Below are 12,444 nucleotides of genomic sequence, written 5' to 3'. Positions count from 1 at the left end.
ATCAATTGGTAACTTTGACAAAACACCATTCTTGATGCAAGATCTCATAACTGTGCTTAAAAGTCTACCTAAATCAGTGAATTTCCTTCTCATTTTCTCATTAACAGCTCCAACTTTATTGCTACTCCCCGACTAGTTTGTAGCAGCATTACCAGCATTTCTATTCTGATCACCATAGGAAGACCGGTAATTACCAAACCCCCGGCTTTTCTTTTTCTCTTCGTTGTACAACTCTTCAATATTTAATCCAGCCCTTTGTACCAGAGAAAAGTCAGTGAGAGGTTGAGACAACATCCTCTCCTTAAAGTAAGGTAATAAGCTTCGACTAAAAATCTGAATCAACTCTTGATCCTTTGGCCTTGTCTGGACCATAAACAACTTTGTTCTCCATCTTCTGTAGTAATCGGAGAAGCTTTCATCCTTCCCTTGCTTTAAACTCTCCAAATTGCGGAGACCAAACTCATCACTATCATCTATTTTAAAATGCTTGAGAAAAGCAGTCTGAAGCTTGACCCAATCTCTCTGTATCTCCACATCCAAACCGTCATACCATTTCCTATAGCTCTTGTGCAACGTCTGAGGAAATGCCCGTAAGACATCCTCTTCATCATACCAGTTCATCTGGGCAACACGAATGAACTCAGACAAATGAGACCTTGGGTCATTATCTCCTTCGAATAAGGTATGTTTAAAGGTCTTGGAAGAAGTAGAACTTGTGGGCTTCAAGATGTATTCGACCACATGAAAATTGGTGACTGGATCTTTTTCTTTCAAAACAGACATCTTCTCCACCTTATCCTTCAATTCTGCTAACTGCTTTATCAGATCGTTCTCAACCGGACCAACATTACCAACTGATGCTTGGTTACCCAAAGTGGGTTCTGGAGCCTCCCTTTCCACAACTACAGGGGAAGACGGTTGATTACTTGAAGTTGGAGGAACCTGATTCTGTGCCCTCTCTTGAGCAAAAGCAATGGCTATTATATCAGATATAGCCTTTAACTGGGCCAGAGAAAAATTGGTCTCTTTCACACACTGTCAGCCATCTCAACTACAACCAGTTCTGAACTAGAAACTGAACCAGACAAACTTGAACTAACCACAGAACTAACCGAAGCACGCTCGGGGATTGGGGACACTCTGACCAGACGTTGACCAGGATGTCGGTGCCAAACTCCCAAAATGATTTCCCAGGACGGATCAATTCCGGCTAATAGATAAAAGGACCTGAGTTAAAGGGGGTTCTGAATGTATGCATGAAGAATATAGGCACATAGGTTGAGAAATCCAAATCTAATGTGCTAATAACCAGTATGGAAATAAGATCTCATTTTTGACAACTGGACCTAAAATTTGACATGAATAACATAGCAATAATTTACTTTGTACTCAAACATTTCCAGCATTATCTGTCGTCGACCGTTCCTTTTGGATTTTACGGTCGGCTATTTTCTCTCGAGTCCCTAATTTTTGCCTTGGAATGAAAGAATTTCCAAGCGGGATATTTCTTATTATTATTTTTGTTTTTGTGTCCTTACTTTTTGCCTTGGAACAGATTGTCCCAAGCAGGATCTTATTTTGATTAATTACAAATTTTTCCAATCTCACGCTTACTTTCAAATAACGTGAGAAATGTGAAAATTCAAGGGAATCGCAACCCCCTTATAACTCCCTTTTCTTTTGGGTATCAATTCACTATAAACGATTGCATTATGTTATTCAAAATGAATTAGAGGTCCACTCTCAAAATCAAGATCAAACGTCCATACCGAAAATTAGCTCTTATTAATGCATGGCTGAAATGAAAATATCACGTGATGCATGAATGTCACAGCATATGAACAGTTTATAACACGTAGGGAACGGGAGTTGGGAAATGCATGCCTTCCAACCTTATCTCTCCCGCACATGAATTTCATTGGTAAAAATTTTCGACATCTGTTTTCTAGGATTTGGTCTAATCTCGACAACCAGCAGGGGGTTTTGAGATTAGCGATATAAACTCTCGGAATGAATGCGACAGAACAACAGCAAACAGACTCAGGTTTTCCTTATGGGGAAGTGACTAGGGCTTTCAACTACATGCATGGGCTTTAGTCCATTGGCCTTATAAGGTCTGGGTTCCGCAAACAGGATTCGGGCTTTTACGTGGGCCTACTCCTTTTGATGCACCTTTTAAGGTACTAGGCTTGCGATTGGTAAAATTGCTAATTCTCGGGTGGATGTGCCTAAAACGCAAGGTTTAGGCTGGATCCACCTCTGAAGTAAACAACAATACCGAGGGATAATTTCGGGTAGAAAGTGGTGAGAAGAAAGGAATGCAGTATGGATGCAAGAACTTAGAAGAATAAAGGAAAGCAAATAAACAAACAAGGACGATTAAAGAATTTTTCGACGGCTTTTTAACCAATTTTATTTCCAATTTTAGAAAACGTAGGTTTTTTAGAGTTAATTCCTAATTATAACTGACTAATTATTAAAAATAACCGGGGATTAGCGAGTGCATCCCTAGCGGAGTCGCCAATCTGTTTTTGTACCGTCCCCCCGGGTGACTCAAAAACATCCTTTTTTTATTTGTATTTTTAATGTTGTTTATTTTGATTTGGAAAGTAATCTTATTATGAAAAGTGGTGATAAAACATTTTATTGGATATGATGCCGATAAATCGGTCTTATTAACAGTTTTTGAGTCGCCACCCATTATTTTGGCAATGGGACCATTTTCAATTTTATTTTATAAAAAAGTGACTCCATTTTAAACCCAATTTTATTTAAGGCCAAATTATTAAAAAAGACTGGTCAGGCAGACCAATGCGATTATGGGTAAGGGAATTGGGTACGCCGGCCCGTTGGAAGCCGAGCCGGGAAAAACTTGCCTCTTTTAACCTATGTTTTCTAATTTATTTTTGTTAGAAAAGCCAAATTATTTATTTACTTAAACCCAACTCAAATGAATCGGACCGAGTTCTTATATGAAAAATTATTTAATCGCCCCAATCAAATCCAATTATCGCATTTATAATCATTCAAACCAAAGCGATTAAATCAAATAAACAAAAGACCCGCTCTTGCCTTATGGTTCAAAGCGGGCAACAAACCGAACCTAAAATACATTCTACCCGATTCAAAATTAAACCCAAAAACCAAAAACCAAAATCATGCATAATTATTATTTAGCACCTAAATCACATTTTATTTTTAACTTAATCCTAAACATGCAAATTACTAACAAACCCATAAATTTAATTTCATTTTTCATTCAACCTAAAATTGTAAAATTCATACAAGTAAATACGTAAAATTACATTTTAGTACTCTAAACTTAATTAAATTGCAATCTGTTCATAATTGGACATCTTCAGATTTATTGGAGAAATTAAACTTTATTTTGTGCAAAATTTATTATTTTTTTTAAAAGACAAAAATTGTTTCTGGAATCTTAGAACAGTTGCGTCACGGATCTTCTAGTTCCGTGACGGATCTTCTAGTTCCGTGACGAATCTAATAGTTCCGTGACGGAACTATCCCTAAAACTCCAGATCCATTAGAAACTTATTTTAAATCCACAATCTGGAAAATAGAACACTGGGTATAGAAATAAAATTTTGGATATGAACAGATCCGTCACGCATCTTACAGATCCGTTGGTTGCGTGACGCAACTGCTCTGGCCCAAGCTTATTTTTCAAATGATTTGATGAACAGATCCGTCACGCATCTTCCAGATCCGTTACGGATCCGTTGGTTGCGTGACGCAACTGCTCTGGCCTAAGCTTATTTTTCAAATGATTTGTTTAGATTATTTTTTATCTCATTATGCTTTAAGAAAACCTAAAATGACCAAAGATGAACAGAATACAGTTTAAAGAAGCTTAAACCACTAAAACCACAAAAGTAAATAAAAATACAAAGAAGGGTAAGGAGTTACCTAATTCTCAGATTGAGGATTGTAACTGGCTTAAATGCCTTAACAAATGATAGTTAAGACCTCCCAGAAGCTTTATCACCAAGGATTCAAACACTTATTCTTTTCTCTCTTGATTTTTTTTTTATGATTTTGTTTTTACCTAAATTGATATCTAATGGCAATTTTTCTTCAAATGAACTCAGAAGAGTCTCTGGAGAAAAATATAGCCGAAAGTGAGTTTTCCAAAAGCCCCTTTTAATGAGAGAAAAAGATCAATTTATAGCTAGGGCAGTAGAGGGTAGCTGCGTCACGCAGCTTACGGCTAGGTGACGGATCGGTTAGATGCATGACGCAGCTTCCTTTTTGGACCACAGCCACGTGTCGCTTAGACAGAATAAAAAACTGTTATGTCGTCATTTTTGGTGACGTCATACAAATCCGTGGATTAGAGCTGCGTGACGCAGCTGACAGTGCCATCACGCGTCTGCTTAGCTGCGTGACGCAACTCTGACTCAACCAGAAACTTAAAATCGGTTTAATTCAAATCCTTATATTAAAAGATTTTTAGATAGCATTAACCCCTCATTCCGCATCCTCGTATCCTCATCGGATCAGGCGGGGGCATAAAGACACGCGTCAACAGAAATATATTGGTTAAATTTAAATTGCTCACATAATTTGTCCATGGTTTTATTTTAGAACTCCCTTCCATTATCAGTTATGATGTATCGAGACACACCAAAATGATAAATCATGTTCGTTCTAATAAAGCTCACTATAGTCTCGTTGATTTTTTATATGGAGCAGCTTCAGCCTATTTCAAGAAGTAATCAGTAGCAGCAAGAATGTATAGGTGGCCACCTGAACTTTTTGGAAGTGGTCCTACAACATCCAATCCCTAAGCTTCGAAAGGCCATGATGCTACTATTAGTTGAAGTGGTTCAGGTAGTTGATGAATTAAGTTTGCATGTAATTAACACTCTTAACATTTTTTAGCATAATTCATGCAATCCATCACCATCGTAGGCCCATTGTACCCCATCTTTTTAATTTGAAAGTGCAACTTTGGCCCAGATTGATGTGCACCACAAACACCTGAATGTGCTTCTTCTAAAGCTTTGGTAGCTTCTTCTTCTCCAAAGCGAAAGGAGTATCCTCAGCATTTTCTTCAATAGGAGTTTGGTCTTGATACATATCTTCAAAAGTGACATGACCAACCATCAATACATCAAGGTCTTCTTCATTAGACTGATTAGAGACTTAGCCAGTTATAACCCCAGTATGTGGTTTTGCTTTCAATGTGGATCCCGTGATGACCACCCACTCAGTTTTTCTTTTCATCTATGAAGGGACTTTGATACGCAAGTCATTGCAATCTATAGTAATAGTAGACTACTTCTTTTTATTCTTCTTTCCTTTACTTGGTTTTGAAATCCCAAGTCTTTGGTGGATGGAGGTTTTACTTTTCCTGGTGTCTTCACTTTCTAGAGTTCCAATTCCATCAAAGACCGGAATGCGATTTAAAGGAGCTCCTAATCAACTGAAAACAGGCCTCGTAACTTTGCTTTTTGTCCGCTTTATTTCTTCGGCGAAAATATAATTCAAGGTTTCTTTTCTGATTTTCAAGTGTAAAGGAGCAGGAGCTTGATACCTAGAGACAATCAATTTTTGCCCCAAAAGAACTTAGTGATGATAGCCTTTTCTGATAAAATGAGTTTGAGACATCCGATGAATTTGATTCTCGAACCAATGATCCGAGTTTAAGAAATGTAACATGTCGGGTCATTTTCATATTTTCAGAGTTCGTGAAACGCAGCCCTAGAACCATCTTGAGTGTACCTGCAATGCATCCCGGTGCACTGTCTCGTTTTGTGTGCCATCCGAGTTGATTTCATGAAAAGTGGACCCGACCCATTTTGGGGCCAATCAGTGGCCCGTGCCACGTAGGCCCTAAAACTAGGGCCACCTAGCAACTCATTTACCTATAAATAGACCAGGGGTCTAGGTAAATGGTGAAGAAGACTTGATTGCTAGCCAAACTCTTGCATTTTTGTTTCTCAAACCCCCTTAATCTAAAACTATAACAAGTTTTATAGATTTGTTTTAATGGAGAATATATTTATTTAAAAGAAATTCATTGGGTTTGCAATCAATCTTTCTTAAAACACTAATCAAATAAAACCAATCTCAGATCATTGATCAAAGATCAAAGCTTATTGGGTATTTCTTGCCCATTTCAATCCAATCTTAAGTTTTTCTTTAAAATAAGGTAAACTAAGAGCCTAAACCTTTATTCTTCATCTTTTTCTCCTCTTTGGTAACTTAAATCATCGTTCTTAAGCCTGGTTGTGAGGGAAACCTGAGATCAACCAAAAGGGACCTATATGCGTCGAAGTGGCACATAAAATAATCAAGTTGCGCAAGCCACTACATGTGGCATGTGCCACAGGTAATGGCTCCATGCCACTTCTTCACAGATAGCCTTTGAGGCTTCATTCTTAAGTTTTTTTATCAGGGAAGACCCGCATGTCACCACGTGTGGCGCACGCCACTTTTAGTGGCTCCCGAGTCTTCATTTCAGGATATCAAAAACCTAAAATCAATAACTCGACTTTGATTCCAGGGTCCAATCAAGTCAAGCATTAAGCATCCTTGCTTAAAGTGCGTATAGAACTCATCTTTGGCCCGGATGAGCAAATAAAGAATGCAAAATGCGTAGTGAGAGCTATAATTGTTCATCATGAACAACAGATTCTTGAAGTCAAATACTATTCTAAGTTAGATAATTATGCTTTATTATCCTGTCATTTACTTTTCAGTTCTTTAAATTTCAGTAATTTGAATTCAAAGTCCATCTACATTTATGCAATCTTTATCTTTGCTCTTTTTTTCATTTATGCCCTAACCTCTAACCATCGATGTTGTTAATATTGATTTTATAACCTTTATTGTTGTTCTTGCTTTATGTTATTGTTTGATCATTGTTGTGTTTAAATTCATGTTGAATGCATGGCTTTGATTCTTTTAAATTAGGTTTTTTATCTTTATTGCTTTTATTATTTTAAACTTGATGTCAAGGACCTTAGTGGGTCCTATTATAACATGCTTGTAATAAGTTAATGGATTAGGAAATTTTAATGGATTAATGGGTAGAATGTAAACTTAGAAGATGGGTTGTAATTCTTTTCTCCTCCCCACTTTCTTTGGATGATTTATTTTCATGCTTTATGTGATTGATTAATATGCTTGATTGCCATGATTCCAAAATTACATAAAAAGGTTTACATCTCAATTAGAGTTAATCTTATTATCAAATGTTGTGAATGAATGGACAACAAAGGAGGCCGATTTCTAATCGGGCGGTCTGGCTGCCTAACATCTTCCCAAAACCATACCAAAATCCCTTACCCAATCTTTGGTTTAAAACCAAATTAGTCGGTTTCAAAGAATTTATTAATTTATGACATTTCTCTAAAAAGGCTGGTAACTTTAAACCACAACTCTTACCAAAGTAAGAGTCATTTCTAATCCCTTTTAAAAGGATCGCTTTCTTTGAGGATTAATAAATGGATCTAATAAGAGAACCGATTTAATAAAATAAAATGAACCGAGCTCGTTTTTGGCTTTTTAGCCACATACCTAGTAATTCATTTGTCTGTAAATAGACCAAGGGTCTAGGCAAATTGGGAATAAGAGTTGATTGTCCAGCCAAACTCTTGCATTTTTATTTCTAAGAACCCCTAAATCTAAATCTATAACAAGTTTTATAAATTTGTTTCAATGGATAATATATTTCTTTAAAAGAATTGCAATCAATCTTTCTCAAAAGACTAATCAAATAAAACTGATCTTGGACCATTGATCAAAGATCAAATCTTATTCAGTATTTCTTGCCATTATTAATCAAATCTCAAGTTTTTCTTCAAAACAAGGTAAACTGAGAGTCTAAACCTTTATTCTCCATCGTTTTCTTTTCTTTAGTAACCTAAATCACTGTTCTGAAGCCTAGTTATGGGGAAAACCTAGGATCAACCAAAAGGCACTTGTCTGTGTCGAAGTGGTGCACAAAATAATCAAGTGGCGCAAGCCACTACGTGTGGCATGCGCCACAAGCAGTGGCTCTACGACCCTTCTTCACAGATAGCCTTTGAGGCTTCATTCTTGAGTTTTCTAATTAGGGAAGACCCGCACGCCACTACGTGTGGTGCACACCACGTCTAGTGGTGCCTAGGTCTTCATTTTAGAATATCAGGAACGTAAAATCAATAACTCTGCTTTGATTCCAAGGTCCAATCGAGTCAAGCATTAAGCATCATTACTTAAAGTGCGTATAGAACTCATCTTTGGCCTAAATGAGCAAATAAAGAATGGAAAATAGGTAGTGAGAGTCATAGTTGTTCATCATTAATGATGAATAACAAATTCTTGAACTTAAATCCTATTCTAAGTTAAATAGTGATGCTTTATTATTCTATCATTTACTTTCCAGTTCTTTAAATTCCAGTAATTTCAATTCCAAGTTCATTTACATTTATGCAATCTTTTTCTTTGCTCTTTATTCATTTATGCCCTAACCCCTAACCATTGATGTTGTTAAGATTGATTTTGTCACCTTTATTAATTTTCTTGCTTTATGTTATTGTTTGATCATTGTTGTGTTTAAATTCATGTTGAATGCATGGCTTTGATTCTCTTATATTAGGTTTTTTATGTTTATTGCTTTTATTATTTTAACCTTGATGTAAAGGACCCTAATGGGTGCACTACAAAAAAATCGCCAATTTGCGACCGATTATTGCGACCGACTTAATTGGGTCGCAATTTTGAGACCGATTTGCGACCTATGGACAAACAGTCACTAATTGTAGCGCTACAAATTCCCGCGAGTTTGTTTTTCAGTTTGCGACTAGTATACGACGGATTTGCTACCGATTTTGCGATCGATCTGTGAGTACGTGTTATTCCGTCTCAAAATTGCGCGCTTCAAAATAAGGAATAAATTCTAAGACCGATTTGCGACTGATTATGTGCAGCCGAAAAGTATAGTCGTAAATCGGTCGCAATTTTATTATGAAGTCAAATGACGTCGCAAAGTTAAAAATTGTGACCGATTTTAATGAAATTTGCGACCGACTTCTTTTAGGGCTTTAAACGCCAAACGCCCTCCTTCTTCTTTCTTTCTTCTCCTCCTCTCCTCTCCTCCGTTCGCAGCACCGTCCCAGTGCCTCCTGATGCCGCTCTAGCCGGCCTGACGTCGCCATCTCCGCTCCATTGCAAGTCTAGTCACTCCTCATCGCCGTTCGCGCTATTTAGACACAAGTTGAGGTAAGTTTTGCAATTTTTTTTTTTACAATTTATGTGTTTTTATTATAATAATTTTTGGTATATTTGTTTGTATATTTGATAGTTAGATTAGGAATTAGGTACATACAATATTTATTATTATTATTATTATTATTATTGTTATTAATATTGTTACTGTTATTTTTTATTATTATTATTATTATTATTATTATTGTTGTTGTTGTTGTTGTTGTTACTGTTATTATTATTATTATTATTATTATTATTATTATATAGAAGAACATGAAAAGATTAATAATTTTAGCAATAATTAAATAAAAAAATAAACAAAAATATAATAATTAGGAAGCAAGTTTCATGTCATGTTAAGTGGAAAACAAGTTAGTTAGTTTTTTAATAGTGTTAAGTATTATAAATGATAGTTAATTTTTTAATGGTTAATTATAAAAAAAATTAAAAGAGCAAATGATAGTTAATTTATTTAGTTTAAATCATTAATTTTAAACCTAATTAAAATTATTTCGTCAATTTAAAATATCATTATATTTTAAGTATGTCATAAGTAAAAAATTAATAAAAACATTACGAGTAGAATAACGAGTAAAAATATGTATAACACATATTAAAAAAAAAAATAACTAGTCCAAATTTAAGTTATAACATTGCCACATGATACATGATACAGAATAGCAATAATAGAAGCCAGTTGTTATGATACATGTAATTAAAATTACTCTTTTTTATAATTATGAAATAATGCATTTTTTTTGTTATTATTGTTGTTATTATTCTTAAATATTTTTTTTAAATGAATGATGCGTTTGGGTTGGAGGCCTAGTAGTGGCCATTTTGCCTTTGGAGAATGTTGGTATGATATAGACGTGTTTATTGAAGTGTCTTTGTATTTGAGATTTAATTGTGTTGTGCCGAAGTGCTGCTGAATTTTTTTCCAAAAAATTCGATATGTGGAATCGTACACTTACCTTTATTATAGTAGGTTTATATATATATATATATATATATATATATATATATATATATATATATATATATATAACCTTAGTATTGAATAAATGAACTTAGTGAGTTTACATTTATATATAGTTACCCTTATTATAGAAATAACCTTAGTAAGTTAGAAGTGTAAATTGAACATTACATTGTGGCATGTCTTAAAGATGGTTTAGACTAATGGAATTACATATAATTTGCCCTTTATAAACACAGTGTTAATTAGGTAAAGAAAAAAATGCGAACTAATCGAGATTGGATGTACTGGAGGTTCGAGGTCAATAGGATATTAAGACAAGAGTTCTTGCAAGGATTGGAGGCGTTTATATAGTTTGCAGTTGGTAATCCCAGTTGTATGGATGGCAATAAGTTGAGGTGTCCATGTAATCACAAGAAGTGTTGAAATAGAGCCTTCTTAGACATCGATACAATTAAACTTCATTTATGCAAAAATGGGTTCGTGGAAAATTATTACGAATGGATATATCATGATGAACCTCGAGTTTATAGTGGGTCAGGCCACTCTATTCCAGTAAGTTTAGAAGGTCAGCCTTATCAATTTCTGTATGGTAATCAATGCAATGATATGGTAATCGATGCGAGTAGAGTAGAATTTCATTGGGATAATATGGAGGAATCGCCAAACGTAGCAGCACAACAACTGTTTGACATGCTAAGTGCAGCTAACAGTGAACTGTGGCTTGGATGGAAGAATCATTCAGTTCTATCTGTTGTGGCACGATTACTACACATGAAAGCGGAGCACCATTTTTCAAAAAGGTGTTACGATGATTTTCTGTAGTTAGCAAAGGAAATGTTGTCTGAAGGCCATTCAATGGTTGATAATTTTTATCAGATAAAAAAATTAGTTTAGGGATTGGGACTACCCGTTGAAAAGATTGATTATTGTCGTAATAATTGTATGATATACAGGGGTGTTGACTCGGAATTCAGAGACTGCAAGTTTTGCAATCTTCCAAGATATCAACGGCGGGGGTCAAAGGACTGGTAGAGTACAAAGAGAGAATGCTTTCAAGAAGATGTATTATTTCCCTCTTGTTCCTCGCCTTCAAAGGTTATATGCATCTAAAACGACAGCTGAACACATGACATGGCATGCTTTGTATGAATATGAGGATGGTATAATGACTCATCCGTCAGACTCTGAAGCGTGGAAACATTTTGATAACATTCATCCGGACTTTGTAAGCCCAATGGACTAAAGCCCATGGATGTAGTTGAAAGCCTTAGTCACTTCCCCATAAGGAAAACCTAAGTCTGTTTGCTGTTGTTCTGTTGCATTCATTCTGAGAGTTTATATCACCAATCTCAACACCCCCTCCTGGTTGTCGAGATTAGACCAAATCCTAGGAAACAGATGTCGAAATTTGTACCAACGGAATTCGTGTGTGGGAGAGATAAGGTTGGAAGGCATGCATTTCCTAACTCCCATTCCCTGCGTGTTATAAACTGTTCGTATGATGTGACATTCATGCATCACATGCGCAAATGAAAAGACAAAGCAAAGACAAGGCATCAGTCACATCGTCTTCTCAAACATAAGAAGAAGAAGAAGAAGACGAGTCGCTAGATGGAAGCAAACCAAGCACGTATGGAATGGAAATGGATGAAATATTTCTAGGTTCTTAGGAGGCCTAAGGTCTTTCTGTCCTTTGTTTTTCATTTTTTTGTAATTTCTTGTGTGTTTTATGCATGTACATTTTGTGTTTTATGTATGTATCCTCCCACAATGAGGACATTGTGTCTTTAGTGTAGAGGAAACCTATATTTTCATTTCATTTCACTTATAAAAAAAATGTGTAAAAAAAAAGGGGGGGGGGTCAACTTCTTTGCCTTAGTTCGATGTTTTAGTCTCTACATGTTGATTGGTTTATATTTTGCTTGTTGAGATAGAAGTCTTGAATAATATACCACGATTAAGAGATTTAAATGCTGATAAGTATTAAGATATTACATATGATATATGAAATTTTTTCTTTAGCAAATATTAATCTTTAGTTAACTATCTAGACATTATTTTTGGCTTTAGAGAAGCATGAATCCTAACTTAAATGAAGAATGGGAAGAAAAGGGAAACTAAAGCCATAACACTTGTATATTTCAGGTCAATAAAGAATGAAGGTATTTTAAGAGAAAAATAAAATACGATAGAGGGAATAACGGAAATCCGTTCTAAAACAAAGTGGTACGGAGCATAAAATG

This window comes from Jatropha curcas, chromosome 10, assembly GCF_041381405.1.
Source record: "Jatropha curcas cultivar XTBG-Jc1 chromosome 10, XTBG_Jcur_1.0, whole genome shotgun sequence".
Taxonomy (NCBI): Eukaryota; Viridiplantae; Streptophyta; class Magnoliopsida; order Malpighiales; family Euphorbiaceae; genus Jatropha; species Jatropha curcas.
The sequence above is the reverse complement of the archived record's forward strand: the minus strand, read 5'-3'. Positions refer to the sequence as shown.